We start from the raw sequence: 26,643 nt of genomic DNA, 5'->3' as shown, positions 1-26,643 counted from the left end.
ACAGACAGACTGACTGACTGTGTGTCTGTGTGTGTGTGTCACGGAGACCACCAGACAGGAAGTGACACAAGATGTTACCTGAAACGTAGAAGGGGATCTTTGTCAGTAAGCTAGGACCCACTTCCTCCCAAAAACATACAAGTTGCCGGGTTTTTTATGTACCTCAGCCACACTGAACAATGAGCATGCAGGAGAACTCATGCAAACCTTTCTGCAGGCATACGACACCTACATGAAAATACACACAGACACTGTTCTGATACCATCAGCCTAATCAGCACAGTAACAGACCCCAAACACACCCACTCCTCATGGTCTAACTCTCCAGCTCAGTGAAGGGGTATTTTCAGAGAACGACTATAGATTGTTACTTCCTTTTCAACTAACATACCGGGAGTATTCTAGAACAGCAGCGCTCATCAAAGGATATCTATTCTCTCTCTTCTCTACTCTTCTCTGTGTGTTTTGGTGAGTCTAGCTAGCTACGAGTCAGTCACAGAGAGATAGGGAGGGCGTAAAGACAGATGAAACAGACATACAACACCTAACAGAGATGTCTGGTGGTCCCCTCTCCTCCTTCTCCAAACAGGGAATACTCCTACTCTCTATCCTCCACTATGGTTAGTATTGTATGGAATCTTTACTTTCTGCTGCTCATGTTTTGTATCAATTACATTTGTTTGCTTGCATGATAAAGTTAGGATTAAACGGTTAACTTCCTTGTTGGTTTTAACTAACTTTAACCCTTTCCTAACCTTAACCTTTACCCTAAACATTATTTTAAACCTAACCTTAACTTAACCTTAGCAAGCAGATGCTTATCAAATGATAGTTTGTTGATAGTATGACCATCTGTAGATCATCTACAGTGCATTCAGAAAGTATTCAGACCCCTTCCCCTTGATCACATTTTCTTAAATTACAGCCTTGTTCCAAAAAGGGAATAAATAAATACAAATTCTCATCAAACTACACACAATACTTCATAATGACTAGGCGAAAACAGGTTTTAGAATTTTTTAAAAATATATAAAAAATAAAGAAACGGATTCCTTACTTACATAAGTATTCAGACCATTTGCCATGAGACTCGAAATTGAGCTCAGGTGCATCCTGTTTCCATTGATCATCCTTGAGATGTTTCTACAACTTGATTGGAGTCCACCTGTGGTAAATTAAATTAATTGGACATAATTTGGAAAGGCACACACCTGTCTACGTAAGGTCCCACAGTTGTCAGAGCAAAAACCAAACCATGAGGTCGAAGGAATTGTCCGTAGAGCTCCGAGACAGGATTGTGTCGAGGCACAGATCTGGGGAATGGTATCAAAAAATGTCTGCAGCATTGAAGGTTGCCAAGAACACAGTGGCCTCGATCATTCTTAAATGGAGGAAGATTGGAACCACCAAAACTCTTCCTAGAGCTGGCCTTGGTCATGGAGGTGACAAAGAACCCGATGGTCATTCTGACAGAGCTCCAGAGTTCCTCTGTGGAGATGGTTGTCCTTCTGGAAGTTTCTCCCATCTCTGCAGCACCTCACCAATCAGGCCTTTATGGTAGAGTGGCCAGACAGAAGCCACTCCCCAGTAAAAGGCACATAACAGCCCTCTTGGAGTTTGCCAAAAAACACCTAAAGGACTCTCAGAGCATGCGAAACAATATTCTCTTTTCTGATGAAATCAAGATTGAAATCTTTGGCCTGAATGCCAACCGTCACATCTGGAAGAAACCTGGCGCCATCCCAACGGTGAAGCATGGTGGTGGCAGCATCATGCTGTGGGAATGTTTTTCAGCGACAAATACTGGGACACTAGTCAAGACCGAGGGAAAGACGAACAGAGCAAAGTATAAAGAGATCCTTGATGAAAACCTGCTCTAGAGCGCTCAGGACCTCGGACTGGGGCGAAGGTTCGCCTTCTAACAGGTCAACAACCCTAAGCACACAGCCAAGACAACGCAGGAGTGGCTTTGAGACAAGTCTCTGAATGTCCTTGAGTAGCCCAGCCAGAGCCCGGACCTCAACCCGATCTAACATCTCTGGAGAGACCTGTTAATAGCTGTGCAGTGACGCTCCCCATCCAACTGGACGAGCTTGAGAGGATCTGCAGAGAAGAATGGGAGAAAATGCCCAAATACAGGTGTGCCAAGATTGTAGAGTCAAAAGCAAAAATAAATGAGGCTGTAATCGCTGCCAAAGGTGCTTCAACAAAGTACTGAGAATTTATCTGAATACTTATGTAAATGTTATATTTCAGTTTTTTTATATATATATACATTTGCACACATTTATAAAAACCTGTTTATGTTTTGTCATTATGGGGTATTGTGTGTAGATTTCATGAGGGGAAAAATGTTTTTTTTATCCATTTTAGAATAACACTGTAACATAACAAGTGTGGAAAAAAGTCAAGTGGTCTGAATACTTTTCTGAATGCACTCTATTTGGGACTATCCAAATAAAGTGTGACCAAATAACTCTTGCATAATAAGTTGCACTGCAGGACAAGAACAACTGCTGTTATGTCCTATGTCATGACGTTGGCCTGTGGGTAAGGTTTATGACCCCCCCCCATAAATACCTTTCTCCCTTCCCCTCTCTTACTGACCCTACTGAAGGACTGCTGTCCTGTTAAATATAGAGAGTCTGGGAACATCAAACAAATGGGGAAAGGAACCATATTTTGGTAATAAAACCAGTGGGAAATATGCTTGATAACGTAATGAGTATGGAGGTCAGTTCATTGTTATCTGGGACATTATGATTGATGACAGGACGACATAAACTGTACCTGAGAAAGTATACACACTCTAGTTATCAGAGTCACATGGAATTGTTATGCAATTGAAATGTTTGATATTGAAATTGTTTGTTAGGAGATTAAATGTAATTTTAGCTTCCAAATGAGAGAATTGGGTTTTCATAAGGAAAGTGCCCTGCTCGATCAGTGGCCCAACCCTGTGAAGACAGGGGTTATAAACGATGAAACACCTCCTTTCCCCCTCTCCACTATATAAGCCTTTGATGAAAAGATAACCAGTAGTTCCAGTACGGGAGGTCTGCAGCCTCTACGTTAGAAGGACACACATATCAAGGACAGAACTAAGCCAACCTCGGCGTGAGCTATGGTATGAACTGGTATGAACTTTGAGCTTATTCACTACAGAAGTGATACTTCCTAGCCGTTGAGTTAGCAGCTGCCGTTGTAGACGAGGGCTAGGAAAGGACGGACGACGGATCCAGTCTAACAAACAGACGAAGATACCACCACGTATCCAATTTACCACCAGAGACATTGTTCCGAGTACAGGAAGATCTGTTGGCCAACTCGGCCAACATCTACGACCAATCTACCGAAGCGCAGCTCAGAGTAAATATTTATTGCATTTTCCTTTTCCAAATGGTCGGTAATTTAGAATGCATAAGATAATGTATTTACGATAGCCTAGCTGCTGTTTCTCTGTTCCTAAATCTTCCCGCTCTTTCATTCAAGCCCAACCCCCTTTCCTTTGTGTAACCAGGTTCCGTCCACCGGGACGTTTTCTGTATGACATCATTGGTATTCTGTGTATTTGTAATTCTGTGTGATTAGTTAGGTATTTAGTAAATAAATAATTAAACCCAATTTTGTATTGCTGATTCAACTTCTTAGCCAGGGTTCGTGAAGATAACCAAGAATTTACAACTTTCATTATGAGACTGAAAATAAGTTAACCTGTTACATCTAGGGGGCAGTAATTTCACGGCTGGATAAAAAACGTACCCGATTTAATCTGATTATTAGTCCTGCCCAGAAACTGGAATATGCATATAATTATTAGCTTTGGAGAGAAAACACTCCAAAGTTTCTGAAACTGTTTGAATGGTGTCTGTGAGTATAACAGAACTCCTATGGCAGGCAAAAACCTGAGATGCTTCTGTTCAGGAAGTACCCTGTCTGAACATTTCTTGCCCTTCTTTATTATCTCTGTCGTTTACAAAGGATCTCTGCTCTCACGTGACACTTCTCACGTCAACAATGGAGTCTCACAGCCCGGGAAAAACAGGAATGATGTCATTCAAAGCCCTGGCTGAAGCACACGAGAGCAAATGCTGAGTGGTCAGTCAATGGACTAAGCCTTAGGCGCGTGACACGCCCCGCCCCCGGCTTTTGTTTTTTTCCTCAGTTTACAGACAGGCAGATTCCCGGTCGGAATATTATCGCTTCTCTACGAGATAAATTGCATAAATATTGGTTTTAAACAGCGGTTGACATGCTTCGAAGTACGGTAATGGAATATTTCGAAATTTTTTGTCATATTTTGCGTCATGCTCGTGGCCGAGATTTAGCGTTGGGATAGTGTCTAGAACGCACGAACAAAACGTCGCTGTTTGGATATAACGATGGATTATTTGGGACCAAACCTACATTTGTTATTGAAGTAGAAGTCCTGGCAGTGTATTCTGATGAAGAACAAGCAAGGTAAGAACATTTTTCTTATAGGAAATGTGATTTTGGTGAAGGCTACACTGGGTGGGTGTCTAAATAGCTAGCCCTGTAACGCCGGGCTATGTACTTACATTATTGCAAAATGTGCTTCATCCGAAAAGCTATTTTAAAATCGGACATATCGAGTGCATAGAGGAGTTCTGTATCTATAATTCTTAAAATAATTGTTATGCTTTTTGTGAACGTTTATCGTGAGTAATTTAGTAAAATCACCGGAAGTGTTCGGTGGGAATGCTAGTTCTGAACGTCACATGCTAATGTAAAAAGCTGGTTTTTGATATAAATATGAACTTGATTGAACAGACATGCATGTATTGTATAACACAATGTCCTAGGTGTGTCATCTGATGAAGATCATCAAAGGTTAGTGCTGCATTTAGATATGGTTTGGGTTTATGTGACATGATATGCTAGCTTGAAAAATGGCTGTGTGATTATTCCTGGCTGGGTACTCTGCTGACATAATCTAATGTTTTGCTTTCGCTGTAAAGCCTTTTTGAAATCGGACAGTTTGGTTAGATAAAGGAGAGTCTTGTCTTTAAATAGCTGTAACATAGTCATATGTTTGAAAAGTGTAAGTTTTCGGATTTAGAGGAGTTTGAATTTCGCGCCCCGCCCATCATTGGATATTGGAGCAGACGTTCCGCTAGCGGAACGTGTAGATGTAAGAAGTTAAGGGTTAATATTGACTGCTATCGATGTAAAATATTACTAAGTATTTTAAGAGTTTATTCGGAAGATAACAGCTCTATAAACGTTCTTCCGTGGTGCCACGACTTTCTAGTTAATTACATTTACATGATTAGCTTAATCAGGTAATATTAATTACAGAGAAATCATTTTATAAGTTAGCATGTCATATCACTTAATCCGGCATAGCCAAAGACACGACACCTACATATTAAAGTTTGCTTCATTGTAACTGTATTCTTTAATTCTTACTTAATGAAAGAAAACATTGTTTAAAGGTTAATAATACATGATTGATTGTAGACTGCCATGTATTTATAATGTTGCCCATGCAGTGTATGATGCATTTCTGGTGCATAATTACACTGTAAACACATTATGTAATAATAATAGTTCAAATAATAATAACAATTATAATAATAACAATAAAAGTAATAGGAATAATAAGAAACTTTGGCATTTATATAGTGCTTTCAAGGATCCAAAGTCTCTTACATGTGGTGTTTGCATTTCCACATAAACTCAGCAAAAATGAAACGTCCTCTCACTGTCAACTGCGTTTATTTTCAGCAAACTTAACAAGTGTAAATATTTGTATGACCATAACAAGATTCAACAACTGAGACATAACTGAACAAGTTCACACAGACATGTGACTAACAGAAATTGAATAATGTGTCCCTGAACAAAGGGGGGGTCAAAATCAAAAGTAACAGTCAGTATCTGGTGTTGCCACCAGCTGCATTAAGTACTGTAGTGCATCTCCTCCTCGTGGAGTGCATCAGTTTGCCAGCTCTTGCTGTGAGATGTTACCCCACTCTTCCACAAAGACACCTGCAAGTTCCCAGACATTTCTGGGGGGAATGGCCCTAGCCCTCAACCTCCGATCCAACAGGTCCCAGACGTGCTCAATGGGATTGGCTCTTCGCTGGCCATGGCAGAACACTGACATTCCTGTCTTGCAGGAAATCACGCACAGAACGAGCAGTATGGCTGGTGGCATTGTCATGGTGGAGGGTCATGTCTGGATGAGCCTGCAGGAAGGGTACCACATGAGGGAGGAGGTTGTCTTCCTTGTAATGCAAAGCGTTGAAATTGCCTGCAATGACAACAAGCTCAGTCCGATGATGCTGTGACACACTGCACCAGACCATGACGGACCCTCCACCTCCAAATCGATCCCGCTCCAGAGTACAGGCCTCAGTGTAACGCTCATTCCTTCAACAATAAACGCAAATCCGATCATCACCCCTGGTGAGACAAAACCGCGACTCGTCTGTGAAGAGCACTTTTTGCCAGTCCTGTCTGGTCCAGCGACGGTGGGTTTGTGCCCTTTGGCAACGTTGTTGCCGGTGATGTCAGGTGAAGACCTGCCTTCCAACAGGCCTACAAGCCCTCAGTCCAGCCTCTCTCAGCCTATTGTGGACAGTCTGAGCACTGATGGAGGGATTGTGTGTTCCTGGTATAACTCGGGCAGTTGTTGTTGCCATCCTGTACCTGTCCCGCAGGTGTGATGTTCGGATGTACCGATCCTTTGCAGGTGTTGTTACACGTGGTCTGCCACTGCGAGGTTGATCAGCTGTCCATCCTGTCTCCCTGTAGCGCTGTCTTAGGCGTCTCACAGTACGGACATTGAAATGTATTGCCCTGGCCACATCTGCAGTCCTCATGCCTCCTTGCAGCATGCCTAAGGCACATTCACACAGATGAGCAGGGACTCTGGGCATCTTTTTTTTGCTTTTTTCAGAGTAAATTGAAAGGCCCCTTTAGTGTCCTAAGTTTTCATAACTGTGACCTTAATTGCCTACCGTCTGTAAGCTGTTAGTGTCTTAACAACCATTCCACAGGTGCATGATCATTAATTGTTTATGGTTCATTGAAAGAAGCAAGGGAAACAGTGTTTAAAGATCTGTGAAGTTATTTGGATTTTTACGAATTACCTTTGAAAGACAGGGTCCTGAAAAAGGGAAGTTTCTTTTTATGCTGAGTTTAGTTGGTTTGTACGTGAGCAGAGGAGCATATATTGATAAAGATCATCCTGTTCTGCTGAATATGGGGGAGGAGTGGACTTTAATGAAGTAAAGTAGACCCACACACTCAAATATGTAAAGATATGTTAAATGCAGAGATGTAAAGTGTCATACAGTATATATAAACTTGGAAAAGTGCTATTTAAATGAAATCCTTTATTATCTATTCATTGATGGGGTATGACTTTACATTGCAGTCTATTATTGTGTCATTATTTGTGTAGGCACACTGTAGGTACACTGTGTACAGTCTATCATGAGTAATTACAATACTTTCTACACTGTACTTTCATTAACAATAATTACACAGTAATAAGAGCCCTGTAGTGTAAAGTGTAACCATTGATCAATGTCAGAATGTCATGTTGTGTATTTGTGTATTTCAGGTGTGGTTATTTCTCTGTTCAACAAAGCAGTGGGGGACTCAGTGGAGCTGCCCTCAGGCTTAGAAAGGGAAGGTATCAATTCAATGGAGTGGAAGTATAAAAAAATGGTCATTGCAGAATTTGATGGGAACGTTTCCTTACCAAAATCACAGTTTGAGGGGAGACTGGAGATGAACGACAGTAACCTCAGTTTAATAATAAGAGAACTGTCACTGCAAGACTCAGGGGAATTTCTAGTTTCTGCAAACAAAGGAGGCCAGATCAAACAAAGGAGGCCAGATTCCAACCAAGACCATCCATCTTCAAGTCCATGGTAGGCTGTTTCGTGTTATTTCAAGGTTTTATCTTGTATAGTCTTTCTCCTGAAGGTACGGTCCACTTAGAATGATTATCTCTTTCTCTCTCTGTTTCTCTGTTTCTATCTCTCGCTCTCTCTATCTCAGAGCCTATATCCAAGGTGGAGATCCAGAAGGAGATCAAGCTATTGGCCAACCAGTCCTGTTCAGTGTGGCTGCTGTGCAACGTGTCAGTCAGCTCCAACCTCTCCTACACCTGGGAGAGAGGGAATGAGACGTACAGGGACGACCAGCAGATACACTTCTCTCTGTCACCAGCAGACGGAGACATCCGTGTAACCTGCAACGGCTCCAACCCAATCAGTGAGAAATCTGCCTCGGCAACTGTAAAGTGTAGTAATGACACAACCACCCCAGGTAACTAAATATCATAATAATGACATTGGGTAGATAATATATACAGTATTATGTAATACATGTGATGACATTGGGTAGATGTAATATGGAACTCTGTAGGCTTTAGCGTATTGCATAGTCTAATCCAGTGGTTCCCAGCTCCAGTCCTCCAGTACCCCCAACAGTGCACATTTTTATTGTAGCCCTGAGACAAGCACACATGATTGTACTTGTCATTAATCATCAGGCCCTCAATGAGTTCATTCAGGATTTTTTTTCTTCTGATGCTACAACATAAAATGTGTGCTGTTGGGGGTACTAGACTACGACTGAAGTTAGGAACCACTTGTCAGTGTTTCTTAATCTTGGTCCTGGGGACCCAAAGGGCTGCACATTTAGGTTAAAACCTCTTACATCTACACTTTCCGCTAGCGGAACGTCTGCTCCAATATCCAATGATGGGCGGAGCGCGAAATACAAACTCCTCTAAAATCCGAAAACTTCAACTTTTCAAACATATGACTATTTTACAGCTATTTAAAGACAAGACTCTCCTTTATCTAACCACACGGTCCGATTTCAAAAAGGCTTTACAGCGAAAGCAAAACATTAGATTATGTCAGCAGAGTACCCAGGCAGAAATAATCAGACACCCATTTTTCAAGCTAGCATATAATGTCACATAAACCCAAACCACAGCTAAATGCAGCACTAACCTTTTATGATCTTCATCAGATGACACACCTAGGACATTATGTTATACAATACATGCATGTCTGTTCAATCAAGTTCATATTTATATCAAAAACCAGCTTTTTACATTAGCATGTGACGTTCAGAACTAGCATATCCCACCGAACACTTCCGCTGATTTTACTAAATTACTCACGATAAACGTTCACAAAAAGCATAACAATTATTTTAAGAATTATAGATACAGAACTCCTCTATGCACTCGATATGTCCGATTTTAAAATAGCTTTTCGGATGAAGCACATTTTGGAATAATCTAAGTACATAGCCCGGCATCACAGGGCTAGCTATTTAGACACCCACACAGTTTAGCCTTCACCAAAATCACATTTCCTATAAGAAAAATGTTCTTCGTCCGAATGCAGTCCCAGGACTTCTACTTCAATAACAAATGTAGGTTTGGTCCCAAATAATCCATCGTTATGTTCCATCAGCGACGTTTTGTTCGTGCGTTCTAGACACAATCCCAACGCTAAATCTCGGTCACGAGCATGGCGCAGAATGTGACAAAAAATTTCTAAATATTCCATTACCGTACTTCGAAGCATGTCAACCGCTGTTTAAAACCAATTTTTATGCAATTTATCTCGTAGAAAAGCGATAATATTCCGACCAGGAAGGTGCATGCCTGTAAACTGAGGGAAAAACCGAAAGGCGGGGGCGGGGCGGGTCGCGAGCGTAAGGCTTACTCCACTGAGAGACCACTTAGCTTTTGCTCTCCTTTGTTTCAGCCAGGGCTTTGAATTACGTCATTACTGTTTTTCCCGGGCTCTGAGAGGTCATTGGAGACGTGGGTATTGTCACGTAACAGCAGAGATCCTTAGTTTTTGGAAGAGATGTCAAAGAAAGAAAATAAATGGTCAGAGAGGGTACTTCCTGAACAGAACCATCTCAGGTTTTTGCCTGCCATAGGAGTTCTGTTATACTCACAGACACCATTCAAACAGTTTTAGAAACTTTGGAGTGTTTTCTCTCCAAAGCTAATAATTATATGCATATTCTAGTTTCTGGGCAGGACTAATAATCAGATTAAATCGGGTACGTTTTTTATCCAGCCGTGAAAATACTGCCCCCTAGCCATAAGAGGTTATGCCCTAACACTACACGTGTGATTCCACTAAGGTATGATGATGAGTTGATTAGTGGAATCATGTCTAGGGCAAAAAATAAAACTTGTACCCCTTTGGGTCTTCATGACCAGGTTTAAGAAACACCAGTCTAATCCCATCTGTGTTATAGAGTATGATACATGGATGAAGTGGTATAGGATCTACATTGTGGTACCAGTAGGCGGCGCAGTGGTGCTGATCCTCAATGTAGCTGTGGCAGTGTATTACTGCAGGGGGCGCTGTAACACGGGTATGTACAGCATAGGGGCCTCATCTATACCTAAAGTGACATTTTAGGCTCTGGAAGTATTCTTAGGATAATTATGTTGTTGCATAAGCATAATTAGATATTTCTTTCAAAATGTTGGGTTAAGGGATATTATGGATATCGGAAAAAAGAGTGTGTAATAATAATTTATTCATTCTTGGGTATGTTTGTAGATATCCGCTTTGGTATCTATCTGATTGGTTGATATTTTGTTCTTGTTATACACAGCTGATCTAACTGACGATGTAAAATATATGAAATAATTAAATATGATGATTTTAATATTTAAAAATCAAATCACAAAACTGTAAAAATGTATCTGAAATATAAACCATCAACTTAGTGAATACCACTGATGTTTAATATGAGGGTTTCAGCATGAAATATTCTTTATATGTGAGGAGTGAATATTTAATAAATAAGAGACATGAAATAAAACAAGGACAGCGTCTGGACAAGAGGAACAAAACGACATAAATGCAGACACGGGAAGGAACTGAGGAAGTGACAGATATAGGGGAGGCAATCTAAGTAATAAAGTCCAGGGGAGTCCCATGAAGCACTGATGCGTGTAACGATGGTGACAGGTGTGCGTAATGATGGGCCGCCTAGCACCCTCGAGCACCAGAGAGTGGGAGCTGGAGCAGGCGTGAAATTATGTTTGTTTTACACACTTAAAAAAAATTGGGGTCAAACTGTTGGCTGTTGTGAAAAAAGGTAATAGAAGAGTTACAGAGTTAATTGCTTTTTAAAAAGTATTTACTATATTTTCTCTTGAACCATATGGTCTATCCACTAGAAACTCACAGACAATATGGAGACAGCAGAGGTGTAAGTAGTTTTTTGGTGTGTTTGCACTTTACTTAACTATTTATATTTTTGACAACTTTTACTTTCCCTCCGCTACATTCTGTCATGTTCGTCGTACTGGTGAGACCAAGGCGCAGCGGGAATGTGAATGCTCATCTTCTTTTATTAATGAAGAAGAAAATGAAACAAAACACTTAATATAAAAACACAACGACAAGAAACAGTCCTGTAAGGAACACAACTACACAAGGAACAACTACCCACAAAAACCCATGAAAAAACACCCCTACTAAATAGGACCTTCAATTAGAGGCAACGAGGAACAGCTGCCTCCAATTGAAGGTCAAACCAATAAACTAAGCATAGAAATAGATAAACTAGACACAGACATAGAAATAGACTAACATAGAACATAAACCAAAAAACCCTGACAACACGTAAAACAAACACCCCCTGCCACGTCTTGACCAAACTTACAATAACAAATAACCCCTTTACTGGTCAGGACATGACAGTACCCCCCCCCCCCCCCACAAAGGTGCAGACCCCGGATGCACCCCAAAACAAAAAATTATCCAAAACTAAAGGGAGGGAAGGGAGGGTGGCCACCGTCACCAACGGTACTTGTGCTACACCCCCCCTCCCCAACCCACCTACTATGGAGGTGGCTCAGGCTCCGGCCTTAGTCCCCAACCTAACCTTTCCACCCCCGCTGAAGGCTCAGGGCTAAGGCTCGTCGCTGGAGCCCTTAGGCTGAGGCGCGTCGCTTGAGACCTCGGGCTGATGCGTGTCGCTGGAGACCTCGGGCTGATGCGCGTCGCTGAAGACCTTGGGCTGATGCGCATCGCTGGAGACCTCGGACTGGAGGGCGACTCTGGGTGCTCCGGACTGGAGGGCGACTCTGGCTGCGCCGGTTCCGGGCTGGAGGGCAACTCTGGCTGCACCGGGACCGGACTGGAGGGCGACTCTGGCTGCGCCGGTTCCGGACTGGAGGGCGACTCTGGCTGCGCCGGAAGCACAGGACGGGGAACTGTCGCCGGAAGCTCTAGACGTGGCACTATCGCCGGAAGCACAGGACGGGGAACTGTCGCCGGAAGCTCTAGACGGGGCACTATCGCCGGAAGCTCTGGAAGGGGAACTGTCGCCGGAAGCTCTGGACGGGGAACTGTCGCCGGCAGCTCTGGACGGGGAACTGTCGTCGGAAGCTCTGGACGGGGAACTGTCGTCGGAAGGTCTGGACGGGGTACTGTCGTTGGAAGCTCTGGACGGGGACTGCGCACTGCAGGCCTGATGCGTGGTGCTGGCTTTGGAGGCGCCAGACTATTTTCACCCACCACAGGGCTAGTGCGAGGAGCAGGAGCAGGACGTACTGGACTGGGCTGACGCACTGGAGGCCTGGTGCGTCGGGCTGGTACTGGAGGTACCAGACTGGAGACGCGCACCCCAAGGCTAGTGCAAGGAGCGGGAACAGGACGTACTGGACTGGGCTGACGCACTGGAGGCCTAGTGCGTGGTGCTGGCTTTGGAGGCGCCAGACTGGAGACAAGCACCTCAAGGCTAGTGCGAGGAGCAGGAACTGGATACACCGGGCTATGAACAAGCACTGGAGGTCTGGAGTAAACATCCTGCACAACCCGTCCTGTATGGGTGGTAACAGTAGCCCTGCATGAGCGGAGTGCTGGCACAGGGCAAACTGGGCTGTGCAGAGGCCTGATGGCTGCCGTGCGTAGAGCAGGCGCAGGGTAGCCTGGGCCTAGGAGACGTACTGGTGGCCAGATGTACTGCGCAGGCATACTCCTACCTGGCTGGATGCCCACTCTAGCACGGCACTTGCGAGGGGCTGGAATCACTCGCACCGGACTGTGCGTGCGCATGGGCGAGATCGTGCGGACTTCCGCATAGACCGGCGCTCTCATGATCCGCTGCTCCCCATAATAAGCACGGGGAGTTGGCTTAGGTCTATTGCCTGACCTAGCCACACTCCCCGTGTGCCCCCCCCCAAAAAATGTCTCGGGGGTGCCTCTCGTGCTTCTGTCGTTGCGCTCGCTCTTCGTACTGACGCCGTTCCTCCCTCGCTGTCTCCACCTGTTTCCATGGCAGGGTCTTGTCCCCTGCCATTACCTCCTCCCATGTCCATGATGTCCTCCACTCCCTTCTCTCCCTGGCCCAGGATCCTTGCTCCTCCCGGGCCGCTGCTTGTCCGTTGGTGGTGGGTAGTTCTGTCACGTTCGTCGTACTGATGGGACCAAGACGTAGCGGGAATGTGTATGCTCATCTTCTGATTTATTAAAGAAAATGAAACAAAACACTTAATACAAAAACACAACGACGAGAAACAGTCCTGTAAGGAACACAACTACACAAGGAACAACTGCCCACAAAAACCATGAAAAACACCCCTACTAAATAGGACCTTCAATTAGTGTCACGGGCGTCGTAGTGATTAGACCAAAATGCAGCGGGTACGTAAATGCTCATTTTCTTCTTTATTAAATAAATGAACACTGAACAAAAAGAACGACGAAAACTGTCCTGTCAGGCACACAGCTAAACAAGAAACAACTACCCACAAAACCCATAGAAAAACACCTCTACTAAATAGGACCTTCAATTAGAGGCAACGAGGAACAGCTGCCTCCTATTGAAGGTCAAAACAATAAACTAAACATAGAAATAGAATAACTAGAAAATATAACATAGAAATCCAAAACATAGAACACTACCCAAAAACCCTGACAACACAAAACAAACACACCCCTGCCACGTCCTGACCAAACTACAATAACAAATAACCCCTTTACTGGTCAGGACGTGACACATTCCTAAAGAAAAGAATGTACTTTTTACTCCATTCATTATCCCTGACACCCAAAAGTACTAGTTACATTTTGAATGCTTAGCAGGACAGGAAAATGGTCCAATTCATGCACTTATCAAGGGAACATCCCTGGTCATCCTTACTGCCTCTGATCTGGGGAACTCACTAAACACAAATACTTTGTTTGTAAATTATGTCTGAGTGTTGGAGTGTGCCCATGGCTATCAGTAAATTCAAAAAACAAGAAAATTGTGCCGTCTGGTTAGCTTAATGCAACAATAGAATGCAATAGAACCTAACAAAAAGTGATGTAACTCTGAATATCTTGAAAATAACAAGTTGTACAACACAATGATCATGAACAGACGAAGGTTGCAGCTCTGAACAAGTAAGAAAATCAAAACAGAAATGTGCAGGTTGTGATGAAATGAAACTGTAACATCTATTACAAAAGGTACACATGTAGGATGCAGAGGGTTCTATATCTATAGAAGCCCAACTTATGACCACATCCTGTTCAGCTCACAGTACTTCCTGGTAGGAAGAACAGGGGGTTTCTGGCTGGCGTCCAAATGTGATCTTGTCATACAGAGTCTGCGACTAAATGTGACTGGCAACCAAGAACAAACTGTTTCAGCATTATGAAATGTAGACAATTTCTAAGTAGACTACATAGTCTCCCTTTCACACAGAGTGTCATGGCTGTCGAAAGGAGTGGACCAAAGTGCAGCGTGGTTGTAGTTCCACATTTTATTAAATCCGTGAAACTTTGCAATACATAAATATCTGAATATGACAAAACAACAAACTGTGACGCAGAGAGAAACAAACACTACTCAAAATATAATAACCCACCAACCCAGGTGGAAAAAAACCCTACTTAAATATGATCTCCAATTAGAGTGTCACAGTTTTCTCCTTCATCAGAAGATATCTCGAAATCACTGTCAGACCAATATGCAGCGGGTTGCGTGCTCCACATCATTTTATTAAATATGATGTACACGAAAAAACAATAAACATGACAGATGACAGTTTCACAGGCTGAACAGACAGCAATGCAAAAGATAACTACCCACAACCTACTAAACAAACACACACCCCTATATAGGACTCTCAATCAGAGGCAACTAGAAACATCTGCCTCCAATTGAGAGTCCAGCACCCAAACCTAAACATAGAAAACCTAAACTAGACAGAATGCAGAAATACAACCTAGAACATACTAACCTAGAACATACACCCAAAACCCAGGAACACATAAATCAAACACCCCTCTACAACACACACAAAACCACCACCATACAAAACAAACATCCCTCTGCCACGTCCTAACCAAAATACTAAACCACTACTCCTGGTCAGGACGTGACATAGAGACAACGAGGACCAGCTGCCTCCAATTGGAGATCAACCCAAAAAACAACATAGAAATAAATAGAAACCTAGAACTAAACATAGAAATAGAAATAGAAAACAAAGAAAAACACAAAACACACCCTGTCACGCCCTGACCTACTCTACCATAGAAAATAATATCTTACAATGGTCAGGACGTGACACAGACTGTTTTATTTTATTTATGTTCAAAGACATCAGGTATGACCACTCATATCTCACTCTCACCTTGTGCAGTCTTGGGACAGCCAGATCATCTACGTTCTCATAGATGGACATTACCTGACTGTTTGTTCTTGTCTGGAATTAAAACAGAAAAAGGTTTTTTAACCAAGTAGGCAAGTTGAGAACAAGTTCTCATTTACAACTGCGACCTGGCCAAGATAAAGCAAAGCAGTTCGACACATACAACAACACAGAGTTACACATGGAGTAAAACAAACATACAGTCAATAATACAGTACAAAAACACGTCTATATACAATGTGAGCAAATGAGGTGAGATAAGGGAGGTAAAGGCAATAAAAAGGCCACGTGGTGAAGTAAATACAATATAGCAATTAAAAACACTGGAATTGTTGATTTGCAGTATGTGAATGTGCAAAGTAGAAATACTGGGGTGCAAGGGAGCAAAATAAATAAATAAATACAGTAGGGGATGAGGTAATTCTTTGGGCTATTTATAGATGGGCTATGTACAGGTGCAGTGATCTGTGCGCTGCTCTGACAGCTGGTGCTTAAAGCTGGTGAGGGAGATAAGTGTTTCCAGTTTCAGAGATTTTTGCAGTTCGTTCCAGTCATTGGCAGCAGAGAACTGGAAGGAGAGGCGGCCAAAGGAGGAATTGGCCCTGGGGTGACCAGTGAAATACACCTGCTGGAGCGTGTGCTATGGGTGGGTGCTGCTATGGTGACCAGCGAGCTGAGATAAGGCGGAACTTTACCTAGCAGGGTCTTGTAGATGACCTGGAACCAGTGGGTTTGGCAACGAGTATGAAGCGAGGGCCAGCCAACGAGAGCGTACAGGTCACAGTGGTGGGTAGTATATGGGGCTTTGGTGACAAAACGGATGGCACTCTGATAGACTGCATCCAATTTGTTGAGTAGGGTATTGGAGGCTATTTTGTAAATGACATCACCGAAGTCGAGGATCGGTAGGATGGTCAGTTTTACGAGTGTACGTTTGGCAGCATGAGTGAAGGATGCTTTGTTGTGAAATAGGAAGCCAATTCTAGATTTAACTTTGGATTGGAGATGTTTGATGTGAGTCTGGAAGGAGAGTTTACAGTCTAACCAGACACCTAGGTATTTGTAGTTGTCCACATATTCTAAGTCAGAACCGTCCAGAGTAGTGATGCTGGGCGGGCGGGCAGGAGTAGGCAGCAATCGGTTGAAGAGCATGCATTTAGTTTTACTTGTATTTAAGAGCAGTTGGAGGCCACGGAAGGACAGTTGTATGGCATTGAAGCTCGTCTGGAGGGTAGTTAACACAGTGTCCAAAGAAGGGCCAGAAGAATACAGAATGGTGTCGTCTGCGTAGAGGTGGATCAGAGACTCACCAGTAGCAAGAGCGACATCATTGATGTATACAGAGAAGAGAGTTGGCCCAGGAATTGAACCCTGTGGCACCCCCATAGAGACTGCCAGAGGCCCAGACAACAGGCCCTCCGATTTGACACACTGAACTCTATCGGAAAAGTAATTGGTGAACCAGGCAAGGCAAACATTTGAGAAACCGAGGCTGTTGAGTCTGCTGATGAGGATGTGGTGATTGACAGAGTCGAAAGCCTTGGCCAGGTCAATGAATACGGCTGCACAGTATTGTTTCTTATCGATGGCGGTTAAGATATCGTTTAGGACCTTGAGCGTGGCTGAGGTGGACCCATGACCGTCTCTGAAACCAGATTGCATAGTGGAGAAGGTACGGTGGGATTCGAAATGGTCGGTAATCTGTTTGTTAACCTCTCTGGGGTATGTGGGACGATTTCGTCCCACCTACGTAACAGCTACTGAAATTCCAGTGGCGCGATTTTTGAATCGTTAGAAATACTATTACTTCAATTTCTCAAACATATGACTATTTTACAGCTATTTAAAGACAAGAATCTCGTTAATCTAACCCCACTGTCCGATTTCAAAAAGGCTTTACAACGAAAGCAAAACATTAGATTATGTCAGCAGAGTGCCCAGCCAGAAAAAATCAGACAGCCATTTTTCAAGCTAGCATATAATGTCACAAAAACCCAAACCACAGCTAAATGCAGCACTAACCTTTGATGATCTTCATCAGATGACACACCTAGGACATTGTGTTATACAATACATGCATGTCTGTTCAATCAAGTTCATATTTATATCAAAAAACAGCTTTTTGCATTAGCATGTGACGTTCAGAAAACGCATAACCCCCGGCAAACTTCCGTTGAATTTACTAACAGTTTGCTAAATTACTCACGATAAACGTTCACAAAAAGCATAACAATTATTTTAAGAATTATAGATACATTACTCCTCTATGCACTCGATATGTCCGATTTTAAAATAGCTTTTCGGATGAAGCACATTTTGCAATAATCTAAGTACATAGCCCGGCATTACAGGGCTAGCTATTTAGATACCCACCCAGGTCAGCATCCACCAAAATCACATTTCCTATAAGAAAAATGTTCTTACCTTGCTTGTTCTTCATCAGAATACACTGCCAGGACTTCTACTTCAATAACAAATGTTGGTTTGGTCCCAAATAATCCATCGTTATATCCAAACAGCGACGTTTTGTTCGTGAGTTCTAGAATGCTTCTTCACGGTCTCGCGCATGGCGCATTGGCGTGTCAAAAATGTCTAAATATTCCATTACCGTACTTCGAAGCATGTCAACCGCTGTTTAAAACCAATTTTTATGCCATTTATGTCGTAGAGAAGTGATAATATTCCGACCGGGAGTATGCATTGAGCCTAAACAGCCGAATAAAATTTCTCCTCGGGAGCGACTCATGCACGCGCATCATTCAAAGGTCCTCTGAGCATCCACTTACAAAAGGCGATAATCTGTTTCAACCTGAGGCTCCCTCGTAAACCTTCAGTTATTTCGCGGGCTCTGAGAGCCTATTGGAGCCCTGGGAATTGTCACGTTACAGCTAAGATCCTTACTTTTCAATAAAAAGATGCAAGACGCACGACTCCTTGTCAGACAGGGTACTTCCTGCTTGAAACCTTGTCAGGTTTTTGCCTGCCATAGGAGTTCTGTTATACTCACAGACACCATTCAAACAGTTTTAGAAAATTCAGAGTGTTTTCTATCCAAACCTGAACAATAATATGCATATTCTAGCTTCTGAGTTGGTGTAGGAGGCAGTTAAAAATGGGAACATATTTTTTCCAAAATTCTCAATACTGCCCCCTACCCCAAACAGGTTAACTTGGCTTTCAAAGACCTTAGAAAGGCAAGGTAGGATAGATTTAGGTCTGTAGCAGTTTTGTCAAAAGTGTCCCCTCCTTTGAAGAGGGGGATGACCACAGCTGCTTTCCAATCTTTGGGAATCTCAGACTACAAGAAAGAGAGGTTGAACAGGCTAGTAATTAGGTTACAACAATTTCGGCAGATAATTTTTTAGAAAGAAAGAGTCCAGATTGTCTACCCCGGTTGATTTGTAAGGGTCCAGATTTTGCAGCTCTTTCAGAACATCAGCTGACTGGATTTGTTAGAAGGAGAAATGGGGAAGGCTTGGGCGAGTTGCTGTGGTGGATGCAGTGCTGTTGACTGGGGTAGGGGTTAGAAAAAGACTTATTGAAATTCTCAATTATAGTGGATTTATCGGTGGTGACAGAGTTTCCTATCCTCAGGGCAGTGGGCAGCTGGGAGGAGGTGCTCTTATTCTCCATGGACTTTACAGTGTCCCAGAACTTTTTTGTGTTTGTGTTGCAGGAAGCAAATTTCTGCTTGAAAAAGCTAGCCTTGGCTTTTCTAACTGCCTGTGTATATTGGTTTCTAACTTCCCTGAAAAGTTGCATATCACGGGGGCTGTTCAATGCTAATGCAGAACGCCACAGGATGTTTTTGTGCTGGTTAAGGGCAGTCAGGTCTGGAGAGAACCAAGGGCTATATCTGTTCCTGGTTCTACATTTCTTGAATGGGGCATGCTTATTTAAGATAGTGAGGAAGGCATTTTTAAAGAATAACCAGGCATCCTCTACTGACGGGATGAGGTCAAGATCCTTCCAGGATACCCGGGCCAGGTCGATTAGAAAGGCCTGCTCGCTGAAGTGTTTCAGGGAGCGTTGGACAGTGATGAGTGGAGGTCGTTTGACCGCTGACCCATTACGGATACAGGCAATGAGGCAGTGATCGCTGAGATCTTGGTTGAAAACATCCGAGGTGTATTTAGAGGGCAAGTTGGTTAGGATGATATCTATGAGGGTGCCCGTATTTACTGCTTTGGGGTTGTACCTGGTAGGTTCATTGTTAATTTGTGTGAGATTGAGGGCATCAAGCTTAGATTGTAGGATGGCCGTGGTGTTAAGCATGTCCCAGTTTAGGTCACCTAGCAGCACAATCTCTGAAGATAGATGGGGTGCAATCAGTTCACATATGGTGTCCAGAGCACAGCTGGGGGCAGAGGGTGGTCTATAGCAAGTGGCAACGGTGAGAGACTTGTTTTTAGAGAGGTTGATTTTTAAAAGTAGAAGTTCAAATTGTTTGGGTACAGATCTGGATACTAGGACAGAACTCTGCAGGTTATCTCTGCAGTAGATTGCAACACCGCCCCCTTTGGACATTCTATCTTGTCTGAAAATGTTGTAGTTAGGGATGGAGATTTCAGAGTTTTTGGTGGTCTTCCTAAGCCAGGATTCAGACACGGCTAGGACATCCGGGTTTGCAGAGTGTGCTAAAGCAGTGAATAAAACAAACTTAGGGAGGAGGTTTCTAATGTTAACATGCATGAAACCAAGGCTTTTACGGTTATGAGCTAGGCACTGCAGGGCCTGGATTAGCCTCTACATCGCCAGAGGAACAGAGGCGGAGTAGGATAAGGGTACGGCTAAAAGCTATGAGAATTGGTCGTCTAGGACGTCCGGAACAGAGAGTAAAAGGAGCAGGTTTCTGGGGGCGATAAAATAGATTCAAGGTATAATGTACAGACAGAGGTATGGTAGGATGTGAATACAGTGGAGGTAAACCTAGGCATTGAGTGATGATGAGAGAGATATTGTCTCTAGAAACATCATTGAAACCAGGTGATGTCATCTCATGTATGGGTGGTGGAAGGGTTGGATAAGGTATATTGAGCAGGGCTAGAGGCTCTACAGGGAAATAAGCCAATAAACACTAACCAGAACAGCAATGGACAAGGCATATTGACATTAAGGAGAGGCATGCTAAGCCAAGTGATCATAAGGGTCAAGTGAGTAGTAACGTTGGTTGGGATCACGGCGATTCAGACAGCTAGCCGGGCCATGGGTAGCAAGCTAGCAGAAGACCGAGGTCTGTTTTTAGCCACCTTGTGCGTTTCCGTCGGTAGATTAGTGGGGTTCCTTATGGTAGAGGGGAACAATCCAATTGGCAAAATAGCTATAGTTATAGTGGCCCAGGAAAATTGTCCGATAGACCTATTCAGATTGCAGCAGATATGCTCAAGACAGCTAACGAATAATGGGCCACAGTTAGCAAATGGGCGTTCAGGTTACGTCGCGACGGAGGGGCCAGTTGAATAACTCCCTCGGGCAGATAACGTTGGTAGTCCAGTCGTGAAGGCCCAGTGGGGCTCCGCATCGGCAGTAAAACGGGTCAGGCTAGGTGATTGTAGCCCAGGAGTGGCTGATGGAACTCTTCAGCTGGCTAGCTCCGGGATAATTGGTGTTTACTCCGGGACCGATGTTAGCCAATAGCTAGCTGCAAAATCGAGGTGATAATGTCCAGAGCTTGCGGTAGGAATCAGGGGATATGGAGAGAAAATAGGTCCGGTATGCTCTGGTCTGAGTCGCGTTGTACAAAACTGGCGATAGCTTTCCGAGCTAAAGGATTGCTGATGACCGCTAGCCATGGTTAGCTGAATACTAATGTTAGCTAGTGAACTGGCTATCTTCTGGCTAGCTTCTGTTGTGGATTTCAGATTTGAGGTGAATAATACTTTTAAAAGAAACAAACAGATTCGCACCACATTTGGTAAGGCGGGTTGCAGGAGAGTGTTTTGAAGTTGAGTTTTTAGAAGAAGAAAAAAAATATATATATATACACTGCTCAAAAAAATAAAGGGAACACTTAAACAACACAATGTAACTCCAAGTCAACCACACTTCTGTGAAATCAAACTGTCCACTTAGGAAGCAACACTGATTGACAATAAATTTCACATGCTGTTGTGCAAATGGAATAGACAACAGGTGGAAATTATAGGCAATTAGCAAGACACCCCCAATAAAGGAGTGGTTCTGCAGGTGGTGACCACAGACCACTTCTCAGTTCCTATGCTTCCTGGCTGATGTTTTGGTCACTTTTGAATGCTGGCGGTGCTTTCACTCTAGTGGTAGCATGAGACGGAGTCTACAACCCACACAAGTGGCTCAGGTAGTGCAGCTCATCCAGGATGGCACATCAATGCGAGCTGTGGCAAGAAGGTTTGCTGTGTCTATCAGCGTAGTGGCCAGAGCATGGAGGTGCTACCAGGAGACAGGCCAGTACATCAGGAGATGTGGAGGAGGCCGTAGGAGGGCAACAACCCAGCAGCAGGACCGCTACCTCCGCCTTTGTGCAAGGAGGAGCAGGAGGAGCACTGCCGGAGCCTTGCAAAATGACCTCCAGCAGGCCACAAATGTGCATGTGTCTGCTCAAACGGTCAGAAACAGACTCCATGAGGGTGGTATGAGGGCCCGACGTCCACAGGTGGGGGTTGTGCTTACAGCCCAACACCGTGCAGGACGTTTGGCATTTGCCAGAGAACACCAAGATTGGCAAATTCGCCACTGGCGCCCTGTGCTCTTCACAGATGAAAGCAGGTTCACACTGAGCACATGTGATAGACGTGACAGAGTCTGGAGATGCCGTGGAGAACGTTCTGCTGCCTGCAACATCCTCCAGCATGACCGGTTTGGCGGTGGGTCAGTCATGGTGTGGGGTGGCATTTCTTTGGGGGGCCGCACAGCCCTCCATGTGCTCGCCAGAGGTAGCCTGACTGCCATTAGGTACCGAGATGAGATCCTCAGACCCCTTGTGAGACCATATGCTGGTGCGGTTGACCCTGGGTTCCTCCTAATGCAAGACAATGCTAGACCTCATGTGGCTGGAGTGTGTCAGCAGTTCCTGCAAGAGGAAGGCATTGATGCTATGGACTGGCCCGCCCGTTCCCCAGACCTGAATCCAATTGAGCACATCTGGGACATCATGTCTCGCTCCATCCACCAACGCCTTGTTGCACCACAGACTGTCCAGGAGTTGGCGGATGCTTTAGTCCAGGTCTGGGAGGAGATCCCTCAGGAGACCATCCGCCACCTCATCAGGAGCATGCCCAGGCGTTGTAGGGAGGTCATACAGGCACGTGGAGGCCACACACACTACTGAGCCTCATTTTGATTTGTTTTAAGGACATTACATCAAAGTTGGATCAGCCTGTAGTGTGGTTTTCCACTTTCATTTTGAGTGTGACTCCAAATCCAGACCTCCATGAGTTGATGAATTGGATTTCCATTGATTATTTTTGTGTGATTTTGTTGTCAGCACATTCAACTATGTAAAGAAAAAAGTATTTAATAACATTATTTCATTCATTCAGATCTAGGATGTGTTATTTTAGTGTTCCCTTTATTTTTTTGAGCAGTATATATACATATATAAATATATATATATATATATAAAGATATGCGAAAAAATATATATACATGGGACACGACGAGGACAAAAGACGTCTGACTGCTACGCCATCTTGGGAAAAATGGCGGTAAGGTACTTAAACCCATTAACAAACTGGATGAACATTGCACAAAAACATAATAATACTGCCTAAAAATTACACAGCAATCAGCAATTACAGTACACAGTACAGTGTAATACAGTACACATACATGTGTTGTTCCACGAATGAGTGCCAGGACATCAGAGACAGTCTCCATAGTTACCAGTTGATACACAGAGTTGAAGTCGGAAGTTTGCATACACCTTAGCCAAATACATTTAAACTAAGTTTTTCACAATTCCTGACATTTAATCCTCGTACAAATTACCTGTTTTAGGTCAGTTAGGATCACCACTTTATTTTAAGAATGTGAAATGTCAGAATAATAGTAGAGAGAATGATTTATTTCAGCTTTAATTTCTTTCATCACATTCCAAGTGGGTCAGAAGTTTACATACACTCAATTAGTATTTGGTAGCATTACCATTATATTGTTTAACTTGTGTCAAATGATTTGTGTAGCCTTCCACAAGCTTCCCACAATAAGTTGGGTGAATTTTGCCCATTCCTCCTGACAGAGCTGGTGTAACTGAGTCAGGTTTTTCATGCCTCCTTGCTCATACAGGCTTTTTCAGTTCTGCCCACACATTTTCTATAGGTTTTAGGTTAGGGATTTGTGAAAGCCAATATCTTGACTTTGTTGTCCTTAAGCTATTTTTAAGCTATTTTGCCACAAATTTGGAAGTATGCTTGGGGTCATTGTCCATTTGGAAGACCCATTTGCGACCAAGCTTTAACTTCCTGACTGATGTCTTGAGATGTTGCATCAATATATCCACATAAATTTCCCTCCTCATGATGCCATCTATTTTGTGAAGTGCACCAGTCCCTCCTGCAGCAAAGCACCCCCACAACATGACGCTGCCACCCCGTGCTTCACAGTTGGGATGGTGTTCTTCGGGTTGCAAGCCTCCCCCTTTTTCCTCCAAACATAACGATGGTCATTATGGCCAAACAGTTCTATTTTTCTTTTAACAGACCAGAGGACATTTCTCCAAAAAGTACGATCTTTTTCCCCATGTGCAGTTGCAAACCGTAGTCTGGCTTTTTTATGGTGGTTTTGGAGCAGTGGCTTCTTCCTTGCCGAGCGGCCTTTCAGGTTATGTCGATATAGGACCCGTTTTACTGTGGACATAGATACTTTTGTACCTGTTTCCTCTAGCATCTTCACAAGGTCATTTGCTGTTGTTGTGGGATTGATTTGCACTTTTCGCACCAAAGTACATTAATCTCTAGGAGACAGAATGCGTCTCTTTTCTGAGTGGTATTATGGCTGCGTGGTCCCATGGTGTTTATACTTTCATACTATTGTTTGTACAGATGAACGTGGTACCTTCAGGCGTTTGGAAATTGCTCCCAAGGATGAACCAGACTTGTGGAGGTCTAAAAAAAAAAACTGAGGTCTTGGCTGATTTCTTTTGATTTTCCCATGATGTCAAGCAAAGAGGCAGTGAGTTTGAAGGTAGGCCTTTAAATACATCCACAGGTACACCTCCAATTGACTAAAATGATGTCAATCGGAATCTTCTAAAGCCATGACATTATTTTCTGGAATTTTCCAAGCTGTTTAAAGGCACAGTCAACTTAGTGTATGTAAACTTCTGACCCACTGGAATTGTGATACAGTGAATTATAAGTGAAATAATCTGTTTGTAAACAATTTTTTGAAAAATGATTGTGTCATGCACAAAGTAGATGTCCTTACCGTCTTGCCAAAACTATAGTTTGTTAACAAGAAATTTGTGGAGTGGTTGAAAAATGAGTTTCAATGACTCCAACCCAAGTGTATGTAAACTTCCAACTTCAACTGTATAATCCAGAGGAACATCCCAATAATATTTTATGTAGAAATTGTAAATTGTACATTTGAATGTTAAAACCTGTTATTTTACATGAAGTACCCTTTAGACCACGTGGACAATTCAATAAATCAGAATTTTTAGATGAATAAAAATTTGCTAAAGTGGCAAAATTCAACATTTTGACATGTCCCTCCGTACACTCAATGACTTCTAGGAAGATTTTTTTATTTTTTTTAACTTTTACCCACTTTTTCGTGATATCCAATTGGTAGCTACCATCTTGACTCATTGCTGCAACTCCCATACGGACTTTAGAGAAACGAAGGTCGAGAGCCATGCGTCCTCCAAAACACGACCCTGCCAAGCTTCACCGCTTCTTGACACACTGCTCGCTTAACCCAGAAACCAGCTGCACCAATGTGTTGGAGGAAACACACTTAATATGCACTTACTATGGTATTTATAAAAAATAATACCTATTGAGATTGGAAAACGTGTTTTTCAGGGAGTTGAACATGCTTATCATGACAGAATGTAAAAATGTTGTGAAATTTACAAGTTTCTTTTGACCAAGTTACACTTTCTCAAACGGCACTGAATTGGTAGAACTAGGGTTACAAATCTACCAGTAATTTACCAAAGTTATCTGAATCTTCAGTAATTTTGGTAATCAACAGAAAATATATGGCAGTCTATGGTAACTTTGGTAATTTATATTTGAATAACTTTAAGAAAGATATATTACAAATAGTATTCCTTTTAAAAAAAATATGTCTGTGTCCCAGTGGTGGAAAAAGTACCCAATTGTCATATTTGAGTAAAAGTAAAGATACCTTAGAAGAAAATGACTCAAGTAAAAGTGAATGTCACCCAGTAAAATACTACGATTAAAAGTATTTGGTTTTAAATATACTTAAGTATGAAAGGTAAATGTAATTGTAAATGGAAATGGAAAGTCAAAGTATGAATAATTTCAAATTCCTTATATTAACTGTTTGTATTTGTGTAATAACAACTAATGGCAATTCAAGTCTTTTGTCTTGACTCTTGTAGAGTCTTTTGGACTCTACAAGAGTTGAAAACAAGTTATTTGTATTTCTATGTATTGTAGTTTAGATGTGTCTATTGTACAGTAAAAGGTTTTACATTCCACAGACATGCTTTGTAGAAATCACATAGGCCACATTCACATCAATTCATCATATACTCACAAACTATATTTTGTTGTGTGAAATCAGACAATGAATAGACCTTAATAATACAATAATACCGTCTTTACATATTGAGAAAAGGGAGAGAACATCCTAATAAATATAATGATTTGTAGCAATTATAATACATAGATCAAATAATTATTCACAGTCACAAAAGTGCAGTATTTGAGAAAGGCTACCTTCAAGTGATAGAAAAACAGGAATTACAACAGAATTAATCCCACATTTCTATTCCAGGTGTA

General features: G+C 42.8%; 1 pseudogene; it reads left to right on the top strand.

Annotated features, from left to right (window-relative positions):
* Positions 1-295: 295 nt before the first annotated feature.
* The window catches only part of LOC115194492 (SLAM family member 8-like), a 30,294-nt pseudogene continuing 3,946 nt past the window's right edge, over positions 296-26,643 (top strand).

This window comes from Salmo trutta, chromosome 5 (assembly GCF_901001165.1).
Source record: "Salmo trutta chromosome 5, fSalTru1.1, whole genome shotgun sequence".
Taxonomy (NCBI): Eukaryota; Metazoa; Chordata; class Actinopteri; order Salmoniformes; family Salmonidae; genus Salmo; species Salmo trutta.
This window is presented reverse-complemented; position numbering and strand designations above follow the sequence as displayed.